Source organism: Lissotriton vulgaris, chromosome 6 (assembly GCF_964263255.1).
Source record: "Lissotriton vulgaris chromosome 6, aLisVul1.2, whole genome shotgun sequence".
Lineage (NCBI taxonomy): Eukaryota > Metazoa > Chordata > Amphibia > Caudata > Salamandridae > Lissotriton > Lissotriton vulgaris.
This window is the reverse complement of record NC_141694.1, coordinates 721,049,862-721,077,822: the sequence shown is the minus strand read 5'-3', so window position 1 is coordinate 721,077,822 and position 27,961 is coordinate 721,049,862. Positions and strand designations below refer to the sequence as shown.

The 27,961-nt window shown below is 42.5% G+C and overlaps 1 protein-coding gene across 6 annotated transcripts in view; it reads right to left on the bottom strand.

Moving 5' to 3' along the window:
* Nucleotides 1-22,507, bottom strand: part of POPDC1 (popeye domain cAMP effector 1) — a 391,499-nt gene extending 368,992 nt beyond the window's left edge. For 2 of the 6 annotated variants that reach the window (XM_086926712.1, XM_086926709.1), the window contains exon 1: nt 22,345-22,480. The gene's annotated coding sequence lies outside the window, so the exon portion shown is untranslated. Of the gene's footprint in view, nt 1-22,110; nt 22,182-22,332 lie in introns of those variants that run through there. The other 4 variants (XM_086926710.1, XM_086926708.1, XM_086926711.1 and 1 more) reach the window with 4 other exon arrangements.
* Nucleotides 22,508-27,961: the final 5,454 nt, after the last annotated feature.

The following is a 27,961-nucleotide window of genomic DNA, read 5'->3' as shown; positions in this document are numbered from 1 at the left end:
GTATAAAGAGACTCCACGTCTAATGTGCATAGAGTCTCATTTTCTGGGTGGTAGGGATGATTTTCAAAGAGATTAATCATATGCATGCTATCTCTGATGTAGCATTTGGTAGCTGGCACAAAATCCCTCAAGAAGAAGTTGACATAATGGCCCAATGGCTCTAGAACTGATCCACAGCCGGAGACAATGGGCCTACCAGGAGGATCCACCAATCTCTTGTGGATCTTAGGCAGTGTGTAAATGACAGGGGTTCTGGGGTTAGTGATTTTAAGAAAGTTGTGTTCATGTTTGCTTAGAAACCCATTGTCCATTGCTTCTGTGGTCAATTGTTTTACCATGGTTTGTATGTCCTTAGTGGCGTTGCTAGGGAGTTTACAATAGTGGTCCGTATTGGAGACACCCATTAACTCTGATTGGAGATTGAGAAAGTCAGGGTAAGTGGTAGGCACAAAGGATAACCCTTTACTTAAGATGGAGGATTCCTGACTTGAGAGAGTGTGGTTGGATATATTGAAGATAGGGATGATATCCAAAGCGGTATTGTTTATTACCATTGGTAAAACCTTTGTCTGGTCTGGCGTTCTCCTGGTGGATTGTGCCATCTTTGTTGTTGCTTTACTCTCCCTCTCTTTGGGGGCTCGGGGTGGCCTCTGGCTAAAAAATGGCTCTGATTGTGTGTGGGGCCACTTTGTCCCTCACCAGGGTCTGAACTATCAGACGATTCAGCAGAAGAGTCTGTGAATCCGACCACAGTATTTCTTTTGTTGAAACGTCCCCAGGGTCTTGGGGTCTGTTGATGGGAGTTGAAGTTGCGATTTATATAAAAATCTTTTTGTAGGTACGGATAAGTACGTTCAATGGTGAGAGTTTTAATATCTTTCTTCACCTTGTTAGACTTTTTATTTTGTTCAATGCGATGGAATTCTGAGACAGTTTTATCAATCTTCTCAAGAAGGGCTTTTGTATCAACAATCGTTTTGTCATCCGTTATTTGTTTCTCCAGATCTTTAATAATAACTTCAAGTTTTTTGAGTTCCTCACTGGCAGTTTCTATTCCCAGAACCAACCAGTGTCGCAAGCAGGTGGTACCAATGCCGCTGAAGCTGGTGATGTACTTGGGATTATCAGTGAAAACCCCTGGAATATTTCTAACTTGTAGGCCAAGGGGGATAGTGTTAGATTTCAGGTATTGGGTTAGCATGAGGGCCATTAGTTCTAGTCGTACATATTTTTTCTTTTGTTTTTCCAAATCCTCAGACAAACTAGAGCTCCCAGTTGTGTTGGATTCTTCTTGGTCAGTAAATAGAGACGGACCTGCGCAGATCTTTTGGATGTATTCAAGTGAATACAAAGGGGCTGTATCAGACATAACAGTTTCTGGCCTCGCGTTAAGGGAAGGGACTGAGAGAGTAAGTAGAGAAAAAAGTATAAAACCCGCTCGTGCCCGGGTAGGAAGGCGAGTAACCACTAGGGAAAAGTGGAAGGAAGGCAAAGCCCTTGCAATCTATTGATTGAGCACAGTTATATTTATAACAACAAGGGGCCCCAATCAAGTCAACAAGGGACCTCGGGGAGCTAACTTCTTTCAGACAACAACTGTCCCATGCATTCATTAATAAAGAAAACAATAAATATAGACAAAATCCGTACTATATTCTGAGTGACATGTCCAGCCGGACAGAGGTCTTCAAGTTTACTGAATACACAATTAAATTCAAACAGAATACCTTCAACTGATCACCAGTGTGGTACACAAGCCTGTGCCCAACACTAACAGGTCTTAATACAGAAGGTAGGTTTACAAACAGGAAGGCTTTTTAAGGCAGACAAACGTTTTCTGTGTACTAGATACCGTTATACAGAAAAATCAAGAAAACACCATTACAACACATAGCAATCACGTTTTGTATAAGGTGTTACAAGGTCGACGGCGTTTCGGTCCCCCTATTTGTTATAGGGACCATCATCAGGACATTAGAATAATGCCTTAACGTTGTTAGCCTCTAATTACCTAAGGAAAAGATAGGAGAAAGGATTCACATTTATTTGAGAAAAACTAACATTATTTAGGAAGGTGACATGTGATGAAAGTGAACCAGTGGTGTTTAAAAGGCATTCAAATAAAGGCGGTCAAAATTTGTGACAGTGACCAGCGTAGGAGTTGATAGGCTAAAGGGACAGGTTAATGTGGTGATGCTCAGGAGGAGCGTTTACATGCTTGGCTGATGCACGCGTAAGTATCACTAGACTGGTGACGGAGCTCATGCTGAGCGTATACGTGCTAACCAGGTGCCTGGCGATGGGCCCGGTGGTACGGAGCAATTTGCCGTCTGTGAGGTTCATCTAATGCTTCGCGGTCCGTGGTGCGCTAATGGTGGCTAAGATCATGCTTACAGAGTATTAAAGGGGGTACGCCTAAGAGAAAATAACCGGGACATGCCGGAAGCGGGTCGTTCGTGATTGGGTACGTTTCAACAAAAGAAAAACTGTGGTCGGATTCACAGACTCTTCTGCTGAATCATCTGATAGTTCAGACCCTGGTGAGGGACAAAGTGGCCCCACACACAATCAGAGCCATTTTTTAGCCAGAGGCAACCCCGAGCCCCCAAAGAGAGGGAGAGTAAAGCAACAACAAAGATGGCACAATCCACCAGGAGAACGCCAGACCAGACAAAGGTTTTACCAATGGTAATAAACAATACCGCTTTGGATATCATCCCTAGCTTCAATATATCCAACCACACTCTCTCAAGTCAGGAATCCTCCATCTTAAGTAAGGGGTTATCCTTTGTGCCCACCACTTACCCTGACTTTCTCAATCTCCAATCAGAGTTAATGGGTTTCTCTCGAAAGTTGCGGTTAAGGGCCTTCTTTGAACTCAATCCCTCAGAACCTAAAACAGTTGTTACTCCATTCAGACCTCCCTCCACTTTCTCCCCCACCTCTAACATGATCCCCAAAGAAATTGTGACATTTGAAAAGGTTATTCTTAAAGAAATTTCCGAACTAAAAAAACACACCTATTCATACCTTACAATATCTCACTAGAAGAAAAAGCTGCCATTTCCACTCTCAAAAACAATGCTAATATGGTCATCAAACCAGCTGATAAGGGTGGAGGGATAGTACTACAAGACATTGGGAACTATAAAAATGAACTTTTACGCCAGGTCTCCAATACGGACCACTATTGTAAACTCCCTAGCAACCCCACTAAGGACATACAAACCATGGTGAAACAATTGACCACAGTAGCAATGGACAATGGGTTTCTAAGCAAACATGAACACAACTTTCTTAACATCACTAACCCCAGAACCCCTGTCATTTACACACTGCCTAAGATCCACAAGAGATTGGTGGATCCTCCTGGTAGGCCCATTGTCTCTGGCTGTGGATCAGTTCTAGAGCCATTGGGCCATTATGTCAACTTCTTCTTGAGGGATTTTGTGCCAGCTACCAAATGCTACATCAGAGATAGCATGCATATGATTAATCTCTTTGAAAATCATCCCTACCACCCAGAAAATGAGACTCTATGCACATTAGACGTGGAGTCTCTTTATACGAACATCCCTCAGAGAGACTCACTCCTCGTTATGGAAAGCATTCTAGACACAAGAGCACGTCCACACAGGGTCCCTACTTTATTTATAGTCCAACTCTTAGGGATCTGTCTTACTCAAAATTTCTTTATGTATGACTCACAATACTATCAGCAGGTGCGGGGAACATCTATGGGGGCAATTTTTGCTCATACTCTGGCGATCCTCTATATGGATTGGCTGGAATGCAATACCATCCTTTCTGACAGCAACCCATTCCATCAGGGGTTGCTCACATGGAAACGTTATATAGATGACATTTTACTCATTTGGGGTGGGTCTACTGAGGATTTCCCGGGACTCTTACATTGGCTCAATAATAACTGTAACAGCCTTACCTTTACCTTGACCCATAGCAAGACCAGCATTCCCTTCCTTGACCTCACAATCCAACATCATGAGGGGTTACTATATACATCTCTTTTCCGTAAACCGACTGAAAGGAATACCCTGTTGAGCTATGACAGCTGTCATCCTAGGGCTTTAAGGGACAGTCTTCCATATTCCCAATTTCTTAGGCTCAGGAGAAATTGTTTCAGAAAAGAAGACTATTTCAGTGAAGCAAATATATTGTTTAACAAGCTCAGAGCCAGAAGCTACCAAAGGCGCTTAATCAAAAACGCGATGAAAAGGGCCTGGTATTGTCCCCGTGAAACACTCCTTGAGCCCAATCATTAACAAACATCCGATTTACCAGTGTGTGTCACTACCTTCTCCACTGTTTCTAACCGGGTTAAAAAGAGCATGAAAAAGAATTGGCACATATTGAACTCAGGGTCTCTTGATTGGAAATCCCCCCTGTTTGCATTTAAGAAAAATAAAAATCTGAAAAATCATCTAGTCAGGGCGGCTCTACCGACTAGTACTGTAAAGAATACCACCCTTCACGACCTTTGGTCACTACCTCCTCTCATTGGTCATTCCAAATGTGGTTTATGTGTGGTATGCGAATTTTCAATTGACTCTAAAGAATTTGTATATAAAAATGTGAAACATGAATTAAGAACTTTTACCAATTGCAACAGTTGCAATATCATTTATGCCATCTTTTGTCCATGTAATCTTATTTATGTGGGCCAGACCAAGCAGAAAATAAAGCTGCGAATTTCCCAACATCGAAGTCGGATTCGCTGTAAAACACCTAATGCACCTCTGGTCGAACATTTTGAGAGCAAAGGACACACGGAAAATGACGTACGTTGGACAGTGATCGCACAAGTCATCATCCCACCTAGGGGTGGTGATCTCACCCGAATGCTCAACAGAGAGGAGCTACGCTGGATACTGAAAACGGACAGTCTGAACTCTGGCTTGAACGTCCAAGAGGAATGGACTGCTCTCATCTAACTCCCAAATTATGTGTTTTGTTTGAAATTGCATATCTTTATTTTAATGTGCTTTACTAAATGTTATCTAAATGCCGGAAATTGGTTCTCTCCCTGAACCGCTTTACCTCCTTTAGGTATTTTTAACATCACTTTCACCTTGCGTTGTACACTTCACCTCACAAACACCCTGCCTCTACCAGCATGGCTATCGAGGTCCTTGTCCCTCGTTTGTTTTTTACTCCGGCACGCCCCCCAACCAATCAGCTTCATTCTTCCTGGTTCTAATGCTGCACGTCTCCTCGCCGAGCACGCCAGGCATTCACTGAACTCCGACTAATCCGGTAAGTGCTGCACAGCCCGCTTCCCTCGGTTTTAGTTAAAAAAAATGTGTTCGGTTCTGATGGTCGCTTTTTCCAACAGGCAGTTTCCTGGCGCCGTTGGAACAGGTTTATATACCGCGACGCGCATAGCACCCAATTTTGGTAAGACATGACTCGTGGGCACTGACTTCGAATCACTTGTTCCGAATTCCCGTTTTAACGGACCTTTTTTACCTCCCTTTAGGGCTGCAGTACTCACTTTTGATACCTCTTTCCGGCCACCTACTTGTGCCCGGGTAAGCCCGTCGATTTTGTCTCTTCGTAGACCTTGCTTTCACCTCGGCATCTACCCAATCACGAACGACCCGCTTCAGGCATGTCCCGGTTATTTTCTCTTAGGCGTACCCCGTTTAATACTTTGTAAGCATGATCTTAGCCACCATTAGCGCACCACAGACCGCGAAGCATTAGATGAACCTCACAGACGGCCAATTGCTCCGTACCACCGGGCCCATCGCCAGGCACCTGGTTAGCACGTATATGCTCAGCATGAGCTCCGTCACCAGTCTAGCGATACTTACGCGTGCATCAGCCAAGCATGTAAACGCTCCTCCTGAGCATCACCACATCAACTTGTCCCTTTAGCCTATCAACTCCTACGCTGGTCACTGTCACACATTTTGACCGCCTTTATTTGAATGCCTTTTAAACACCACTGGTTCACTTTCACCACATGTCACCTTCCTAAATAATGTTAGTTTTTCTCAAATAAATGTGAATCCTTTCTCCTATCTTTTCCTTAGGTAATTAGAGGCTAACAACGTTAAGGCATTATTCTAATGTCCTGATGATGGTCCCTATAACAAATAGGGGGACCGAAACGCCGTCGACCTTGTAACACCTTATACAAAACGTGATTGCTATGTGTTGTAATGGTGTTTTCTTGATTTTTCTGTATAACGGTATCTAGTACACAGAAAACGTTTGTCTGCCTTAAAAAGCCTTCCTGTTTGTAAACCTACCTTCTGTATTAAGACCTGTTAGTGTTGGGCACAGGCTTGTGTACCACACGGGTGATCAGTTGAAGGTATTCTGTTTGAATTTAATTGTGTATTCAGTAAACTTGAAGACCTCTGTCCGGCTGGACATGTCACTCAGAATATAGTACGGATTTTGTCTATATTTATTGTTTTCTTTATTAATGAATGCATGGGACCGTTGGTGTCTGAAAGAAGTAAAATAAAAAATAGCACATTACTAACGTTGCAAGCCAAAGAAACTAACTGCATGAATGCTGCTTGCCACTGAATTTGAAAGTAGTGATTGTGAGGGAAGGGGTAACAGTGGTTACCTGAACCTTATGAGCGTGTATTGACAAGGTGAGGTAGGCGTGAAGGAGCTCAATGCGCGAAGATACAGTGAGTGTAATAGATGTGCTGCCTACCTTACAGGCATTAGAGCAGATCATGAATGCCTAGTGGGTGAACTAAAACAAAAGAAATAGCGACCTAATTATGAGCTGTCTATCCATACTCACAAAAGTATTGCTGGTGAGCCACTCTGATGCCACACTAAACAAGTGCATTGACGGTGTGTGGACCGCATAAAATGCGTGATGCCTGACAGGAATACGAAGATACGTATGACCTATCACAATATTCACAAATGTGCTAGTAGTGAGTAGGCTAGCAGTCCACAAATGGCAAAAAAATAACGGTATAAATACTCAGTGGTGACTCATAGCTCTGGCCTAATTCAAATGATGCAAACCTTAATGCATATCCATGTGGATACAATACAGTGAGGAAACTAAGTACAAACATAGAGATCGACAGTTACAGTAGAAAATATATATATATACAATATGTACAATACTGATGCAAAAAGAAACCAGCAGGAGAAAGCAACAATGAATGGTAGTGTCATGTGTACGTGTAATCTCAGCCATGTGGTGCGCGATGTTTGTGTCAGCCAACTGCGCTGGGTTATAGGAAGTGATGTAAATCCTCCGTGGTGTTGAGACCTGCAGGTGCCTTGGTGTTGAATTGTGTAAAATATATCTACTCTCCAACTGTCTCAAGAGCCTTTCCCTGTTGCCACCCCGCTTAAATGGCGGAACACAATCAATGACAGAATATTGCAGGTGCTCTAGGTTATTGTTGTGCACCTCCTTAAAGTGCCTCGCTACAGGGTAAGCTTGGTCCTTATTCACTATAGCCCTAAGGTGTTGAAGTATGCTGAGGTGGACCTGGAGCAGTGCTCCCAATGTAGCGTAGTCCACATTTGCACTCAAGCATATAGACAGCAAATTCTGTCCTGCATGTCAATCTGTGTTTAATAGTAAGTGGAGTGTGCCTGAAGGTCGACTCAACTCTGGTCAAATTCTTGCCAAACGTACACGCTCTGCAACTCAGATACTTGACAAAACCCTTTACGTCAGCTAGCCAGTTTTTTGTGGTGATGACCTCTGGACTGTTTCTTACCAGAGCATCTCTCAAGGAGAATGCTCTCCTGTATGTGATGTCTGTTTTTTGTGCTAACAAACTCCCCATTGTGTGGTCAGATTTCATAATTCCCTAATGTTTATTGATCATTGATCTGATGGTTCTCTCCTTGAAGCAAATATATATATATACATATATATATGTCATCCAAACCTTCGTTTCAGGAATACAAAAAATATATATAAAAGTTTCCACCCAACCAAACTGAAGAACATCATTCTCTACGCGGAGAATCTCTGCAGGAAACGGAACTGCAGTGATGAAGACACATTAGAAGAGGTTCAAGTGGAACTTAGTTGTAGATTTCAAGCCAGAGGCTACAAATAGGAAGTGTTGGATACAGCGAAGAAGAAAGCTAATTCAAAACAGAGAGATGAGTTACTGTTCAAGAAGGAGAGTAGCAAGCCAGCAGCTTCAGGGCAAATGAGAATGATCACGGGATATTCAGTTTATCACCAGACACTTGGGGGAACCCTGCTAAAACATTGGCGTCTCATTAAGAGTGACCTAATCATAGGTGAATTAGCCCCTATTAGCCCCCTGTTGACCTACAGATGGCCAAAATCCATGAGGAATGAACTCGTAGTGAGTGGTCCGATAATGAACCAACGAAAACCATGGCTAAGGAAGAGTTCAGGATTCCAAAGGTGCCACAGCTGTAAACCCTGTAAACATGGGCACAATACAAAGGAATTCAGGTCACCCCTCCTTATTACCCCACTGACACTTTGTAATACCTACAACTGTAGAAGTGAGTATGTAGTGTATGTACTTCAATGCTTATGTCCGAAAACGTACGTATGAAGCACAATTCACATGGTACATGTCAGGATACTACAATACTTACGAGCCCTAGCCAACGATGAGAAGAGCAACCCAGTTGTCCACCATATATATGAGGTGCATGGGGGCAATGCAACCAATCTGGTTTATTATGTCATAGACTCAATTCTAAAGAATGCCAGAGGGCGCAACAAGGAACTCTAATTAAGGAGACTAGAATCTCGCTACATAATCATCCCAAATAGCAAAATGCCCAATGGTTTAAATTCGGATGAAGAATTAAATGTTGAACTGTAATGAACCGTTGCTGATATGTTCTGTTCCACGACAGTAGCCATGAGTAGATTGTCTGAATGTGGAAAATGAAATTGTGTTATGTAGAAACACTCTCGAGAAATTTCTCTCTCTCCTCCTATTAATGAATGCATGGGACCGTTGGTGTCTGAAAGAAGTAAAATAAAAAATAGCACATTACTAACGTTGCAAGCCAAAGAAACTAACTGCATGAATGCTGCTTGCCACTGAATTTGAAAGTAGTGATTGTGAGGGAAGGGGTAACAGTGGTTACCTGAACCTTATGAGCGTGTATTGACAAGGTGAGGTAGGCGTGAAGGAGCTCAATGCGCGAAGATACAGTGAGTGTAATAGATGTGCTGCCTACCTTACAGGCATTAGAGCAGATCATGAATGCCTAGTGGGTGAACTAAAACAAAAGAAATAGCGACCTAATTATGAGCTGTCTATCCATACTCACAAAAGTATTGCTGGTGAGCCACTCTGATGCCACACTAAACAAGTGCATTGACGGTGTGTGGACCGCATAAAATGCGTGATGCCTGACAGGAATACGAAGATACGTATGACCTATCACAATATTCACAAATGTGCTAGTAGTGAGTAGGCTAGCAGTCCACAAATGGCAAAAAAATAACGGTATAAATACTCAGTGGTGACTCATAGCTCTGGCCTAAATGCGGCCGCCAGAATTCTCACTGGTACCAAAAAACGCTGCTCTCCAGAACCTGCACTCAAAGAACTGCATTGGCTCCCGGTGGAACAAAGGGTGCATTTCAAGGCCATGTGCCTAACCCACAAAATCCTGCACGGTAAAGCCCCCCCGGTTCTGAAAAATCTCGTAACTCCCCACACGACATCCAGAACCCTACGCTCTACCAATGCCCACCTGACCAAAATACCCAAGATCAAAAAATCACGTTTCGGAGGTCGACAATTCTCATTTCAGGCATCCAAGATGTGGAATACTCTTCCACCGGACCTCCGGGCCCAACCTAATCTCCTAACATTTCGCAAATCCCTGAAGACATGGCTGTTCCCTTGATCCCTTGTTTTCCCTCCGGCCCCTCCCTTGGAGATCTTAGTGGATTCTGTCAGCGCTGGGACGCTCCCGGGCAGCCATGCGCTCTATAAATCTCCAAAAATAAATAAAATAAAAAAAATTCAAATGATGCAAACCTTAATGCATATCCATGTGGATACAATACAGTGAGGAAACTAAGTACAAACATAGAGATCGACAGTTACAGTAGAAAATATATATATATACAATATGTACAATACTGATGCAAAAAGAAACCAGCAGGAGAAAGCAACAATGAATGGTAGTGTCATGTGTACGTGTAATCTCAGCCATGTGGTGCGCGATGTTTGTGTCAGCCAACTGCGCTGGGTTATAGGAAGTGATGTAAATCCTCCGTGGTGTTGAGACCTGCAGGTGCCTTGGTGTTGAATTGTGTAAAATATATCTACTCTCCAACTGTCTCAAGAGCCTTTCCCTGTTGCCACCCCGCTTAAATGGCGGAACACAATCAATGACAGAATATTGCAGGTGCTCTAGGTTATTGTTGTGCACCTCCTTAAAGTGCCTCGCTACAGGGTAAGCTTGGTCCTTATTCACTATAGCCCTAAGGTGTTGAAGTATGCTGAGGTGGACCTGGAGCAGTGCTCCCAATGTAGCGTAGTCCACATTTGCACTCAAGCATATAGACAGCAAATTCTGTCCTGCATGTCAATCTGTGTTTAATAGTAAGTGGAGTGTGCCTGAAGGTCGACTCAACTCTGGTCAAATTCTTGCCAAACGTACACGCTCTGCAACTCAGATACTTGACAAAACCCTTTACGTCAGCTAGCCAGTTTTTTGTGGTGATGACCTCTGGACTGTTTCTTACCAGAGCATCTCTCAAGGAGAATGCTCTCCTGTATGTGATGTCTGTTTTTTGTGCTAACAAACTCCCCATTGTGTGGTCAGATTTCATAATTCCCTAATGTTTATTGATCATTGATCTGATGGTTCTCTCCTTGAAGCAAATATATATATATACATATATATATGTCATCCAAACCTTCGTTTCAGGAATACAAAAAATATATATAAAAGTTTCCACCCAACCAAACTGAAGAACATCATTCTCTACGCGGAGAATCTCTGCATGAGACGGAACTGCAGTGATGAAGACACATTAGAAGAGGTTCAAGTGGAACTTAGTTGTAGATTTCAAGCCAGAGGCTACAAATAGGAAGTGTTGGATACAGCGAAGAAGAAAGCTAATTCAAAACAGAGAGATGAGTTACTGTTCAAGAAGGAGAGTAGCAAGCCAGCAGCTTCAGGGCAAATGAGAATGATCACGGGATATTCAGTTTATCACCAGACACTTGGGGGAACCCTGCTAAAACATTGGCGTCTCATTAAGAGTGACCTAATCATAGGTGAATTAGCCCCTAGAAGCCCCCTGTTGACCTACAGATGGCCAAAATCCATGAGGAATGAACTCGTAGTGAGTGGTCCGGTAATGAACCAACGAAAACCATGGCTAAGGAAGAGTTCAGGATTCCAAAGGTGCCACAGCTGTAAACCCTGTAAACATGGGCACAATACAAAGGAATTCAGGTCACCCCTCCTTATTACCCCACTGACACTTTGTAATACCTACAACTGTAGAAGTGAGTATGTAGTGTATGTACTTCAATGCTTATGTCCGAAAACGTACGTATGAAGCACAATTCACATGGTACATGTCAGGATACTACAATACTTACGAGCCCTAGCCAACGATGAGAAGAGCAACCCATTTGTCCACCATATATATGAGGTGCATGGGGGCAATGCAACCAATCTGGTTTATTATGTCATAGACTCAATTCTAAAGAATGCCAGAGGGCGCAACAGGGAACTCTAATTAAGGAGACTAGAATCTCGCTACATAATCATCCCAAATAGCAAAATGCCCAATGGTTTAAATTCGGGTGAAGAATTAAATGTTGATCTGTAATGAACCGTTGCTGATATGTTCTGTTCCACGACAGTAGCCATGAGTAGATTGTCTGAATGTGGAAATTGAAATTGTGTTATGTAGAAACACTCTCGAGAAATTTCTCTCTCTCCTCCTTTATATTTCATATAGTTTATACTGACTCTTTGTCTGAATAAGTGTGCATATTAATGATGGTGGTCTTTCCTTTTTTTCAGAGAAAATAATGTGTGGGGTGTAGAAAATGAGAAGATGCAGGAAAGATAAAAGAAGTAGATATTGAATCTGTGATCTCAATGAATTGAGTTTAGTTATTGTTCCTGAAAACAAAACCCACTGGGGAAACGTTATGAGCTGGGAAAAAAAGCTGAGAGGTTCAGAAATGAGATGTTAAATGTATTAAACAAACTAATTGTCAAAACTATAGGCTATACCCACTAAGTATGTGGCACTTCTGAACAAGGAACCTTTTAATTATTCACAGGACATTTGAGACAATCATGGGCACACCATGAAACTACTGAGATCATAAGTGATTGCAATAGTTTAATGACATCATGATTAAAAAAAATGTCAAGGAGGAAAGAATGTATACAACTATATTTGGTTCTGCATGCATATATTACTTATAAATTTTGTTTATTCACATTTAAAAAAGTTGAAAAAAGAAAACGGGTAAAATGGTTTATCTGATGACACTTGAGATTAAGGGGTTTATCAAGAAAAAGTATAAACAATGAATTTGAAGTTTAAGTTAAAAGCATATGAAAATATCTAGCACCGACCACTTTTTCAAAATTAAATGTTCATAGGAAACCAGAATGTTTCTATTATGTCCATGCCGATGTGCGTGGTTGCCGTGACAGTATATATAGCATTTTCAATGGTGTCTACGTTATGTGAGCAAAATGTTGCAAACCACCGAAATGCGTCAGAGCCTTATTGAATAAAAACTTTCCAAACCTGAGCCCAGCAGTGTCGGGGTCTGTTTGAAAAAGATGGAGCAGGAGTAAAAGAAAATATATGTGGTGGGAATGCAAATCACTAGAAATTTTTGGGGAGGTAGGCAGGGTATCACGAGGGTTGAGTGTATTGAAAATCCGGATACTGAGATGCTGCAGGATTTGGCCGCCAACAGTGCGGAATCATCACAGAATATGATGAAGATTCTTGTGAAATATGCCAAACAGGACAGAGAAAAATTATTAGAGGGAATACGAGTGCTCCAGCTGGAGATGAGTCAATACTCTAACCCAGAAGCAATCCAAAAAGCTCAGGAGAGTAAATTGAAAAATCATGATGAGACAATCAGGGAACCAAAGGCAATAAAGTTCAACAAGGGACATGCTAGATTACGAAAGGGTACAAATGTACACATGTGTGCGGTGCTTTGATACCCTACGCAGACAAAAGCTTTCTGATAAGGCCACTCCTCAAGCAACAAATGAAGAAAAACAAATAGCCACAGAAACAAGTTCTGAGTTCAGTTGTGCACTGGATACAGACCAGGAAGAAGGAGTGGGATTGCCTGCCAGGGGTAAAGAGAATGTAGAGCCACCAACAGTGATCGATGAGCTCAATTTTTATGCCTAGATCGCACACTGAATATCAGATCGCGCCCACAGGAAAAGGAAAATTTAACAGAGAACAAGAAGGCATGGAGCTCAGATCTAGGGTAAAAACAAAGCATACAGTGCAATGCAACTAAAACCAATTGCTGGAACGGTGGTTAACCTATAGGATTTAGAGCTCTCGGAAGAAGAAGAGGTTATACTGTCTTTGGGACTTTCATTTTGTATGCAGACCAATTTCAACTATGGACAGACGCGAATTGATTTTTTCAAATTTATGAGGAAATTGAGATTAAGGAAGTTTTTTCACAACAAAAGAAGTAGGGAGATACGGAGCATCCTAGAGGGATGATTCCTGACACAAATGTAGCTGTTGTTGATATGGATCTGTTGCATGATCTGGAACAGCTGGAACGGGACAAAGACAGGACATGGCTACTTCCATCATCTAGGGAAATGGTAGATACTATGGGAATAGACATCTATGGAAGTATTGAGACACCCTTCAAACCCAAATCAACTTTTGTACCAATCCTCCCAAGGGACTCTTTGGACATATATTCAGAACTGGTGATTAATGGTTTAAAGGCATTATCTTTAACATCTAGTGAGAACTTTAAAAGTGGCAACAAAAGGCAAGGGCTGAAATTTCAGCACGTCATTGAAAAAATCAAAAGCAGATAGGACATTGTGGTCCGTCAGTCCGATAAAAGAGGGAACATTGTCTTGTGGCCCCTAGGCATGTATAATATAGAGGTAATGCTGGAGTTAAGGGATAACATGTGTTATCAAAAAATATCACAAGCAAACCTAGTTGAGATCAGAAGCAGGCTCCATGCTGACCTAGCAAGATGGAGAGAGACAGGTCTAATCACTCAAAATTAATATGTGTATTAGAAAGTGGATGCCCATACAACTCCAATACTTTATTTGACCCCAAAAATTCATAGGAATTATGAAACTCCCTACGGTAGACCCATTATTTCAGCCATAGGCAGTCTATTTGAAACTACGTCCTGATTTAATGACCATTTCTTGCAGGAATTTGTAGGCAATTTACCCTCCTATATTCAAGACACAGGAGATTTTCTCAAAAGAAGTTATGATATTCCATGGGAGGAGTTCTATGTGTTGATGACACTGGATGTGACTTCGCTCTATACAAGCCTTTCCCATAAGGATGGGCTTAGATCCATGAAGTATTTTTTAGGTTCCAGATCAATTTATTTGCACCAACATTCTGGCATAATTCCTAAAATGAAAGAGTGGTGCCTGGAGAACAATATTTGTCATGTATGGAATGGATATCTATAAGCAAGTGAGGGGCACTGCCATGGGCACCTGCTTTGCCCCAAGTTATGCCACCTAAGAGGTGGTCGGAGGAGCAGGAGCTCAGGGTGAAGTATGCCAGGGATTGGACGGAAAATGTCATTCTGTGGACATGATTTATAGATGATCTGTTTATTTTGTGGAATGGCACCCCTGAATCAGTCCAGATATTAGTCCCTGAATTGAAAGACAACACATTAAATCTAAAATGTACTTCAACCATCAGTATCTCTGAGGTTTGTTTTCTGAATTTGGAGGTATTTGTGAAGAGAAATAAACTACAATCTAAAACCCATAGGAAACCTACAGCAGGGAACTCTGTCCTAGACTTGCATAGTTTTCACCCAAGTACATTGAAGCAGAGCATTCCATATGCAGAATATCTGCGGAAGAAAAGAACCTGCAGCGAAGCAACGACATTGATTGAAGTCATGGGGCAACTTCAAGAAAGATTTGTCAAAAGAGATTACAGCTCCCAAGTACTAGAACAAGCCAAATACAAGGTTGAGGTAATTACCAGAGACACATTGCTGTTCCCGAATAGGGAGGACAATAAGAGAGAAAGGATTTGAAATGCCAGAAAGAACAAAGATAAGGATGAATTTCGGATGATCACTGGATTCAAAGCCTATCATGCGAAGGTGCGAGATATAATGACAAGGATTTCACACTTTGTGATCAGCGATTCAACACTAGGAAAATAAATATCCTGCAAACCCTTACTCACTTTCAGAAGTGCCAAATCAATGCATCAGGCACAAGTTGTCAGTAGTCCTGAAGTGATAGAACCCAAAGTTTAGTTCACAGCCAGCCCTGGGTTCCTCGTGTGTCATAGGTGCAAAGCTTGCAAACATTGTCTTAATGTAAGAGAGGTTCAATCACCATTAATGAAAACCCCATGGAGGATACATAATCCTTACAATTGTAGGAGTGATCATGTTGTATATATTCTGCAATGTTCCTACCCCAAACTCTATGTTGGGAGCACCATACAAACGGTACATGCGAGGATTTTACAGCATCTCAGGGCAGTGAAGAATTGTGATAAGAGTTATCCTGTTGCTAGACATATGAATGAGGTACATGAAGATAATTTGAATTAATTGGTTTATTTTGTCATTGACTCATTGGCATCGTTTGTCCAATCTGCATGAAATTTTTCCCAAAAAGTGTAAACGTAGGTTCTGTATGTCATGGAAAGTTTGGCAGTGATCCGTGCAGTAGGGACCGAGAAATCTAGGTGCGAAATAAGGGTGCATTTGTAATGTTATTTCCCATAGGAACGTGTTGTCCAGCCTACAGCCCGAACCGCTGGACGGGATTACACCAAATTTGGCAGAACTGATTTTGTATTTTTTGAGGGGGGCCTTCTTCATTTTTTTACTTTTTATGTATTGTTTTCAAAAATAAAATGGCAAGAAAAATAACATAATTGTAAGCCCTAACTAAAAAATGGTGCTTCAAGTCCTGCAATAAAAAAGCAACAAACATTTTTAACAATTATGGCGTTTTACATTCTGTAAAATTACATCTAGAGACTGCTACGATGGTATTACAGTCCATGCAGAAGGTAGCAAAACGTTTCAAGTCCGGTGACATTTCATTGCATCTTCTCTGGACTTCAGGTGGAACTTTGTCACTATGAGCAGGGGCTGGAGCTCTGGAGGCTGATGATCCTCTCTCTGCAATGTTGAAGTGCTTCCTGTGGTATGTTTTTAAGTGGTAAAACACACTTGTTGTACCACATGAATATTTTTTTGTTGTGCCTCTAGATAAGATCTTGTCACACAAACTGCACTTCACCAATTTAGCTGTAATCTTCGATTCACCAGATGGAATAGTGAAAAAATCCAAAGTTATGCTTTGCTTTTTCATTGGTGGTTCTTAATTTGAAGACTCTTCTTGTGCAGCAGGGACCTCCTGCTCCTAAATAACCTCAACCACTTGTTTGTCTTCCTCTGGTTGTTAACCAGTACCTGGAAAGTTAAAGAAGGTAGAAATGGGTGTGTACTTCCTTTTATAAAGGAAAGTGTGTAAACCAATGAAATTTCTTCATCTGGTACTTACGTGCAATTCGCGAGTACTGGCATCGTCGCAACTTCTGACGGCGCCCGAAAACTGAGTTATTTTTGGGAACTGCTCTTTTTGACCAATGCGTAGAAAAAATTAACTTAAACCAATATGTTACTAAACAGGTACACTCAGATGTATGTACATATATATCTAAAGATGGTTTTTACATTTTACTGAAAACAAGTGGTATTCAGGGGCACCAATGTTCACGCGAGTTCCTGTGTCGCCGCAAAGAAGTAAAATAAATTTTACATATACTTTTTTTGACAAATTTATAAAAGGAGGGAAGTTAAATCAATATCTTACTAAACAGCTAGAGTCAAACTTTAAATAAAAAATGCCTGTATATCTGTTTAACACTTTGCCAAAAAACATGCGCTAATCGCGACCAGCGACACCATCTCAACTATCAGTAGCGTCGTGATGAAAGAAAATGAATTTCAGATGTATGTTTTTTCAACAAATGTATGCAAAGGGGAAAGCTAAATCAATATGTTACTAAATACCTAGACTCAAACTTACAATAAAACATGTCTATATATGTGTTTAACACTTTGCCAAAAACACGCGCTATGCGCGACCACGACGTCATCGCTAATTCCAATGTCGCCGCGAAGACGAAAAATTTATTTCAGAAGCAGTTTTTTCAACAAATCTATACAAAGGAAATAGTTAAATCAGTTTCTTACTAAATACCTTGTCTCAAACTTACAATAAACATGTCTATATATGTGTTTAACACTTTGCCAAAAACAGGCGGTATTCATGACCACTGACGTCATCGCGACTTACGGTGTCGCCGCGAAGAGGGACAATGCATTTCAATTGCACTTTTTTTGACAAATCAATACAAAGAAAAATATTAAATCAGTTATCTAATCATAGAATCAATTTCTAATTATAGAAAAATAATACAAGGATGGTACAGTTATGAAATAAAATACAGAAAATGTTAGAAATTCACTGAAATAAACCTAGTTTACAGAGACATTATAGTTAGAAATTAACATTTAAAAAAACCTCAAAAATTCTCGGAAAAATCAAAGGTTACAGGGACTTTATAGTTAGGAAATAGAATTTAAAAAACTGAAAAATTCACAGAAAAAGGTTACATTTTTTTTTTACATTCTATTTCCTAACTATAAAATCTCTGTAAACTTTGGTGTTTTCTTTTTTTTGGGGGGGGGCACCCCAACCCCCCTTTTTTTTATAAATGTTTTCCTTTATTTGGAGGAAACCCTCTCAAACCCCACCTTTTTTTATTTACCCTTAACACATTTTACCTCTACTCATCCCTAAATCCCCAAAACCCTAAAATGACCCTTACCACCATATACACCTACCGGCAACTAAATCCTAAAAATACCCCTCCCACCCTATACCCCTATCCACTCCTAAACTCTAAAAATAGCTTTACCACCTTATATCATTACCCACCCCTAAATCCTAAAATTATACTTAACACCCTACATCCCCACCTCCCACTAAATCCTAAAAATACCTCTCCCACCCTTTACCCCTATCCAGCCCTAAATTCTAAAAAGACCTTTACCACCTTATACCCTTACCAAACCCTAAACCCTAAGATAAGAATTACCTTACCACCCTATATGCCTACCCACCCCAAACCCTAAAAATACACTTGACACTCTACACCTCAACCCATCCCTAAACTCTAAAAATACTCTTACTATCCTTTACCCCTACCCACCCCAAATCCTAGAAACACCCTTACCACCTCTAAACCATGAAAATACACTTACCACCTTTACCCCAACCCACCTCTAAACCCTAAAATGACCCTTACCATCCTATACCCCTACCCAGCCCAAAACTTAAAATACCCTTTCAATCCTCTACCCTTACCTACCCATAAACCCTTCAATTACCCTTACCACCCTATACCCCTAACCACCATTAAACACTAAAAATACCCTTACCACCCTACACCCCACCCACCCCAAACCCTAAAAATATCCTTATCACCCTATACCAATACCCACCAAAAACTAATAAGTTACATATTGTACATATATTACCTTAATTATACTCACCTTGTGTCATAAAGGAATGAGTGGTAAAGTCAAATGCAAGGAAAAGGCATGCACTGTAAAGACATATATGGTAAAGGCATGTGTGGCAAAGACTGTGTGGTAAAGGCTGTTTCCCCTTATAATGGGGAGCACTCTAAAAGGACTTTGTATCTGCAGTTCAAAGTTCAGTGATGGCTAGAAGTGATTACTTTTACAGGGTCATTAATTCAATAGCTAAATTATGCTGTGGAAAAAAGTCCTCATGTTAACAAAATATTGTTTTTTATTGAGGCAAACAAGTGAAAACTGTCCTAAGAAAAAAAGAAAACGTCACATCATAACAGTCAACTTCGAGAAATACCAAACTATAGCAATGCTATAAGATTTCGACTACCAAGAGAAAAAGTCTATCTACAAGATAAACAATGTAATGCTTATGGGTACAGTGTTCCTTCAGCATGAGTGCAACTTTGTTTCAACTTAAAATCTCACCCGGAGGAACAATTTAAAAACAAAAATACATTTCTGTTAAAACTTACTTTCACTAACAGGCAACTTAGCCATCTATCACAAATACCTGTGCTTCAAAACTATTTAATTACACATGTAAACAACTTTATACTACTCTCAATCAACCTAATGTGTTCCGCGTATAAAAAAAACATAGTTTAAATATAGCACAAGAAAAGAAAACATTGTTTCAAAAGGTTTATGCGGCACAACAAGTTCTGTGTTTGGAAGCAGCAAGTAAAATGGCGCAGTTGAGGGTGTTAGTTGATATTTAGAAAGATTTCACTTGTATTGTTTTACAAGAAAGAGACTGCAGCGAAACTGTGCGATCAGAGATTGAGGTTATGTGAAAAAAACTGCAGCAGTGCAGAAGAGCATCAAGGCTGCTGTTGCGCAGACTTACTGCCGACTTTCATATTGCTGCATATGCCATTCGGTATTACATCAGCATATAAATCCACTCGCAGTGCGTTTGCTTCTGTTGTAATCTAACCTTAACTGTTTGGGATATGTGACCGAGCAAATAATATTGTCTTCTGTCACCAAAGTGTATGTAAACATCCGTAAATATGTACTTTTCTATATATGTTCAGCTTTGTATCATGAATGTGGGCACTTTTTTGAATTGGTAATAGCACGTGTTTTTTGTTGTTTCTATTTTCCATTGTTTTCCCTTAGCCGTAGTTCCTATGATTTTTATGGGACATAGTGGTCGAATGGAAAGGTGTTACCAACTTACATCATACTCTGGGTCACTTGTTAAGTTACTGATTTAGAGCTCCAAATGTAAAGAAAATGAAAGATATACTTTTGTTTACAGTTGTTTCCATAAGATGTTCTCCACTGACAAAAATGTAACGCTATTATCAATTTTCGTGAAATATTTAGATGACAAAAACTGAAGTTCAAAAATCCGTTTGCTCTTAAACAAAAGCTCTGTCAACGAATTTATCACAAGAAGCCTGTATTAGATTGAATATTCCACTGTCCACTTCCAGCCTAAGGGGAACAAGTCACATCTGGTTCTTAATCAGAAAAACACACGGGGGTTGGGTGGGGGGGTTAAAATCTTTACTGAATTACAATAATAATAATAAAAAAAAGAGGCAAGACATGCACGGAACCGCGGTACTCCAACAAGAACAACGCTGTGCTTCTCTCGTGCCCTTACACATGTACAGAACTATTCTGTTTCCCTATGAATGCTCGTTTTGCAAAGTCGAGTCATTACAGTCTCTCCAAATATGGGGCAGATTTACTCCAAATGAGGGGCAGATTTAATGTATAATACCTCATGGTTTCCCTTTAAATACATGCCCACTTAGGTGAAATGTGCAGGGTGTCTTCAAGCCCATATCAGTTCGGGCACCAACTCCTAGTACCGTCCAGACGGCACTTTTCATATGTGTAAGAAATATTGACCCATTCAAACTTTGGCAGTATTTTTTTTTTTTTTTTTGCTGAGACTATCCCAAAACAACTTGGAAAGTTTCATAAGTGCAGGTCCGCTCTTGTGTTATTGAATCTATGGCACTTCCGATGACACGTGTTGGCCATGTTGCCATGCCAGTGAATGTGGGAGTTTAGGGAACAAATGCTTCTGAATATAAACAAGACGAGTCTGTCCCTTGGGCTCGTCGCAGCTCGGATTGTTTCGCTGCAGCCGGTGCCAGGCTCATTAAATATTGAGCAGCCATGCTGCCTGCTGCGGGCTCTTGTGTTACCACAGACAGGGAGAGGTGAGAGCGGCGGACAGGATAAGCTCTCATGCAGTCTCTGCACACCGCAGAGGGGTGCACTGCCCGTAAACACCTCGCAGCCGGGGCGTAACTACAATTGATGTAGAAGGTGCACCGCCACCTGGGGCCATTGTACACTGATAATCTTGTACTTTCCTGCCCCAAAAAGGTAATTTTACTTGCCGGCACCAGGGCTAATTGCAAGCCACCGTGCGCTGACCTTTACAGAACCACAGAGGACAGGAATCCAGCGACAAGGATGCTACAGGCACAACTGCGAGCAAGGAAATGCCCCTGAGTACTGGTGGTGTAGTAATATTTACTAATATATAGCGTTCATTTGGCACTGGTGCCACTGCACCTGCTGTACTATTAACAGCTATGCCCCATGCAGGAGACACCAAAAGGAAGTTGCGAGGTGGAACACAGAATAGGACAAAATCACACCGGGAGCTAACTACGCCGAGCTCCTACCACCCTAACTTCATAGCGCGTTGGAAGGAGGTTCATGCAGAGACATAACTCGCACACACTGGGGGTGAGCGTTTTTAGAGCACGAGAGTGTTCTTTGGAGAATGAGAGCGTTTCAGGTGATGTAACTCGTGAGAAGTATTTTTGGGGCGGGTAAGAGTTTTTCTGGTGTGGGTAGTTTTTGAGGATAAGTGTTTTTTAGCGAGTGAGGTTTTTTTGGAGGATGAGAAAATTTTCAGAACTGGGCCTGGTGTTTAGAGAGAGTGAGGGAGTTTAAAAGGATGGAAGTTTTTTTCCAAGGCTTATGTATGGTGTCTTTTTGTGAGTTTTATTTCCCTACAGGGGTGATTTTTAGAGGATGGGAGAGTTTACTACGTAGAAGAGTTTTTAGAATATAATTATTTTAGAGTGTGATTTTTTTTTAGTTGACAGGTGTTTTAAGAGGATGGGAGTGTTTTACCATTTCGAGGATGTTTTAGGCGGTTAAAGTGCGGTGCATTTTTAAGAGGCTGGGTCTGTTTTCAAAGAGTGAGCGTTATTATAGAGAGAGTGGTAGCGGTAAACTAGAGGTATCTTACCGCGGTGCTGCACCCAGCGGCTGCCAAGCTGTAAAGCGCACGGGACAGGGAGTAAGTGAACTCAAGGTCTGGCCAGGGGTCGAGCAGAGTACATTCTGCACATGCCGGTGACACGCCCTCGTAGAGCGCGCGCCTCAGCTGCCCGGCGCGGCTCCAGCTTTTTTCTAACTTTAGAAGCAGCACATCTACCCTCCCACGCTAATTTTATTATTTAAAAAAAACATAAGGTCTCACCGCTCTCTAAACACTTCTTTCGGTTCTCGCCTCCCCTCCGGTGCCCGCAGCGGCTCGTTCTGCGTGTCTGGAGCAGTGATGGGTGCTCTAGGAGCCGCGCGTGCCTCCTCCGCCCTCCCCGGCCCAGGACTGTCAGCGACCAGGTCTAAAATAGGCAGCGACTAAAGGGAATCCGAGGGAGCAGCCGGGCCCGGTCGCGCGCCCTGAGTGAAGGTGCGCGCGCCCCGGGTCTCCTGTTGGCCTGCGCGCGCCTTCCAACTCGTGCGCCGATCCTGGCCCACGCGCCACTAGGCGGAGACACCGAGCAGAGCGCGCGCCGCTCATGAGACGCGTCCTTTGTGGAGTGGCATAAAAACCATGCAGTGCGAGCGCTAAAAACTTCTGCAAGAATGCCACGTCGTCACTTCATGTTAATGTGCATTGGAATAAAGTATTCTCAGCTGAAGCGTTATTGATTGGTCCTATTCTGGAAACTGCAGTCCGTTTCGTTACAGGGCAATAAAGAGACGACTGCTTGAAATGGAAAACTGTAGGTACTCATTCCTCGTGATTTCCTCATTCCCGCATATGACCCTGGTGCCTTGTCCCATGGACTCTCGTCACAGTTCTGGCTCAAACAGCATTCTGAATTAGTTGCCTGGATAGCGATTCTTGACAATGGCCATGTCTTCTACTTGTAGGTCAGACAGTTTTGCCAAGCCTCTTGCATAGCTGCCAAGGTTTCCGATTGCCACGTGTGACATTTTCATAATTTCAGTGTAATTATGAGTGATTTCAACAACTATGAGTGACACTTTCTTGCGAGCAAAATCAAGCAATGAAGACAGGGAAAAATATTAATATAAGAAACTACATCCATTTGAGTAACCTGAAACTCTAAGAAGATCTTAAAATTGCTGCAAAGCACCAAAAATGGGAGGGCACTTATTCCCTGTTGAGCCTAGATTACAAAATTCTGGCCAAGGTTCTTGCATGTCGTCTCTCCCTCTTAATGGAATCCAAAGTATCCCCGGCACAATCCAGTTTCATCCCCCATCGCTCCACAGCTTTCAATCTGCGAACCCTGTTCTCTACCTTACATAGGATAAACCCTGAAGTGCCTGCGGCCGCAATTTTACTCAACACAGAAAAAGCCTTTGATTCCCTGGAATGGCCATTCTTTTTATCCATTATGCAACGCATGGAAATGTCGATTGGTGTTATTGCTACCATAGCACTGCTGTATAGCCAGCCAACCACTCGGCTCAGACTGAATGGTACCCTGTCTGCTCCCTTTACCCTATCGCGTGGCATGAGGCAGAGCTGCCCACTTTCGCCTTTATTATTTATTTTGGCCATGGACCCTCTGATTTGGCATTTTCAAGAAAAACACCTTCACAGAGGCCTACAATTTAACACAGGTCCGTTATTAGTATCGTTATATGCAGACGATACAATCCTCTATGTACGCAATCCACATATTAATTTAGATCCCCTCATCCGCGAAATTCTCCGATTTGGCGTATACTCCGGCCTAGGCATCAATTGGCATAAGTCAGTGATTTTTCCCCTCACTACGAGCACAGAAAGGTGGGACCTCGAGTTCCCGCTGGCGTGGTGCACGGACTCGGTAAAATATTTGGGTATACACATACACCTCAACACTGAACAGATTATCCGTCTTACTTACGGGCAGGCAATCCACGCATTAGAGGCTCAGATAGACAAATGGCTAAAACTTCCACTTTCCATAGCAGGCCGTGTGGCCTTCGTCAAGATGGTCGTGCGCCCTAAGTTCTTATATTTATTTCATAACATTCCGATCCCCCTTCCAAACAGGATTTTCTTGACTCTCCGTACCCATTTATTACGATTGGTGTGGGGTGATAAATGGACCCGGGTCCGCTGGCGGGTAATGACATTACCCTATGGCAGAGGGGGATATGGCGTCCCTGATTTACAGCTGTATTATCTGGTTGCCCAGTGCAGCTTCGCACAAGCTTGGTACCATTCAGACACCAGAATCCCATATTTACGTCCTGAGTCAGATCTAGTTCTCCCTGAGACACTAGCTACTGTCTTGCCCAAAGGCCTCCTCAGGGACCCTAAAGACATCCAAACAGTTTCTACTACCAGTTGGGCATGGGAAAAACTAAGATTGATCACTAACACACCTGTTCTATATGCTGCATCCCTTTCACTCCCCAACGCCAGATGGCTGCCGATTACTGGTGAGAAACACATACAACGCACATGCACTAAATTTAACATTGTCAAAATGGGCGATCTGTTTCCGGATGGCCATGCATTCGACCCTGATGACATAACCCGATTCCCTGAAGCAACGTTCATGGATAAGTTTGTGCTATTGCGAATTTGTTCGGTGTTACGAGCCACTTTTCCTGATTTTCCCCTTGAACCCCCACGCCTTCTCCTCCCTATCCATGGTTATTGAGAGCAGTCAGGGCGTGCACCTTATCTCCAAGCTATACAAGGCGTGTGCAGACATTATCCCATTTGCTGAGGACAAGGTCCGCAGGAATTGGGAGAGCGATTTAGGTAACTCAATAATGGATGAACAATGGGCGGCTTGCTGCGCAGTCACTAAGAATGTCTCCCTTAATAGCCACCACAAATTGATACATTTTAAATTTCTTCGTAGAATATATGTTACTCCAGACAGAATCCATCAAATTGATCTCTCCAAACCACACAACTGCTGCAGATGCAATGACCCACATGCGGACTTCTCCCATCTTGCTTGGACCTGCCCACGCATTCACTCATACTGGGTAGAGATACATAGGACACTGAGCAGTATGGTTAACTTGTCAATAGATCCACTGCGCAAGATTGCCCTCCTAGGGTATGTCGTTCAGTTTCCCCCACAAGTTTGTACATTTGCAGCCATTGGTCTGTTGTTAGCCAAAAGAGAAGTCACCATACAGGTCCGCACCCTTGGTGAAGGGATGGTTGAGTAGCCTGGCCTCTTGCAGCACGAAAAGCGAAATATATGCGACCACGCTCCCTTCCACTTCTAGACCCAGGGACATATGGGGCCCTTTCTGAACCTACCTTGAATTGCAACAGCGTGACCACATAACTGGAACGGGGCATTGTGCCCTCCAGTGCGGGTAGATAATTCCAGCAAATACACAGGATACCACTACAGCACCTCTTCAGCATTTAAATCACCTATGTTGTTCACCGTGCATATTGTCGATAACTCCATGAGACATATTTGTGTTATATGGACAACTGTATACATCCAGTGATTTGTAACTGTATATTGCACTCAGATTTCTATTCAAAGCCCATTAATGTTGTGTTTCTGATTGGGTCTACTGAAGCATGCATAGTCTTTTGCAATGTTACTAGACAATGACGGCATTCATGAATAGTACTACATTGTTATATGCAAAAGGCTAAATAAAGTTTAAAAACAAAGAAAAAATGGGAGGGCTCTACACTAACCAGGGCCAGCTTTAGCACTGGTGCAACACTGTTAGTTGGCTCCCACCAATGACCACCTCCACCAGGGATTCCCACACCACTATCCTTTACAGTGCCCCTCAATCACTCTCTCTCAGATGCATTTAATTAGTTATATAGCACCACCCATACCAGTGTAGGGTGTCAGAGTACTTTTCATACACATGCATTACACAGAGACTATAAGTCATACGTTGATAGATCAGTGTATAGGACATGTTGCATAAGCCAGAGGGCTACACGGTGAAGGAGTGACATGTCATCCATACTCGTAAGCAGTATCGTTTAGGAGTGCTTGGTCTAGAGAAGCACAAACTCAAAAAGGAACACCATAGTTGGAGGTTCTACTTAATAATTATAATCGATTTCAACCCAAATTAACCCTTTTTGCAACATTAATCTGAGCTCTATTCTATACTTAGCGTTGTGCATGCAGTTCTATATTAGGATTTTAACTTATAATTGTAAGTAACCAAAGTATGTCTCTTCTAAAAGCAATAACCCACTGACCTATTTACATTATATGCAGTTTGTGTTCTGCGTGGTACACGTTCTTTGCAGCAGGCATAATAACCAATGGCGCTACCTTACAGTGAGTCAAAATCACAACTAGGCAAAACTCCAATTCCCCCTCCTCCGAGGAAGAAAATTAATCACAGGCGTAATCTTGACATTTTTATTGTTGCCTAGACATTGCTGGAGAGAAGAATGTGGCAGTAGGTGCTTTAAAACCATAACAAAGTAGCAAACACAGCACTTGCTCCCCAAAAGTCTGCACCTGGTGCGGTGCTTTCACGATGACTGGCCCCTGACGCTGCCTCAGGGACTCGTGAGTTTGCCGCTCTGGGCCTGGCTGTGGCCGAATGGTGCAGGGAGTATCTCATCCAGAATGGTTCCATGATCTTTACCGCTGGCAGAGGTGTCAGCAGCTCTCAGCATGGCTTGCCCTGCACTGATAATGGCAAAAATCAGCCGCCACTGGCTTTGGGTTACATCGGAAATTGATCACCTTATCCCCGCTGCGGTAAGAGTGGCGAAGTCGGGATGAGGAGCTGCTCATTTTGACTTCTAGAAACGCGGCAGCAGGAGGACGGACCGGTGACTCCCCTAGCCTAATAAACTGTGTCTCACTGTCAAGGTAGTTCTCCATTGGGCACAGATTGTGAACTCAGTTTAAGTTAGGTGCTGCATGTGTGTCTCTACATTGTAACAGTACTCGCAGAGCTGCAGAAAGATCTAGCCAGTCTGCTTAGCCTCTGCCTGCCTGGAGCAGTGCGCACTGCGCTGACATTCACTGCAGCTCAGTCGACTTGATCATGTGCATTATAGCAGCGCTCCACTTGACAGCTGAGGAGGTGCTATAATGCTTGATTTTCCATTTCAGCGTGATGATGCACCACAATGAAATGAGATAGACTAACGCCTGATGTGTGGTTCTTGGCAGGGCTGCTCTTGGTGCTGCAGCGGCTGTTGGATTCCTGCTGTTGCTGGAATACTCATTGGTCACCCATGATTTCTGGCACCCAGTTGGAGTGGTGGGGAATGCCTTCTCGAAGCCTTCGCTCCATGCAGACCTGACTCTGTGCTAGCCCAGTAGTGGTGCGGGGAGTCTGGTGAAACTCCAGCAGGAAAGACTAGACGTGCCACTCTAGTGGTTGCTGTTCATGGTGGCCAACCTGATTACCTCGTTCATGGCTTGCATGAAGCGTTCAACTTTTGTGTTGGCTTGGGGCCAGTGGGGCATGATCTTCCAGTGTGCGTTATGTCCCAGTAATTTAAATACTCTGCCATGTCTTGACCTTGGAATGGGGACCCGTTGTCTGTTCACAGTTCTTTTAATATGCTATGGGTGGCAGTATTTTTCTCTAGTTTTGGTAGGACCTAACTTGCTGTCGTGGTGGACAGTACTTCAATTTCGGGGTACTGTGAATAGTCATCTGAAACAACCATCATCTAACAACCATCAGGTAAACTCCCAAAGTCCAGACTGGTGCACACCCATGGGCAGCAAAGCCTCTCCTCCATGAGGACAATAGGGCAATAGAGAGCCACGCTGCTCCACTAAGCTCACTGACTATGTGGTCAACCATCTGGTTGAGGTGCCTATCTCTCCTTATGGCTATGTTTCTTTAGTCTCATATCCACA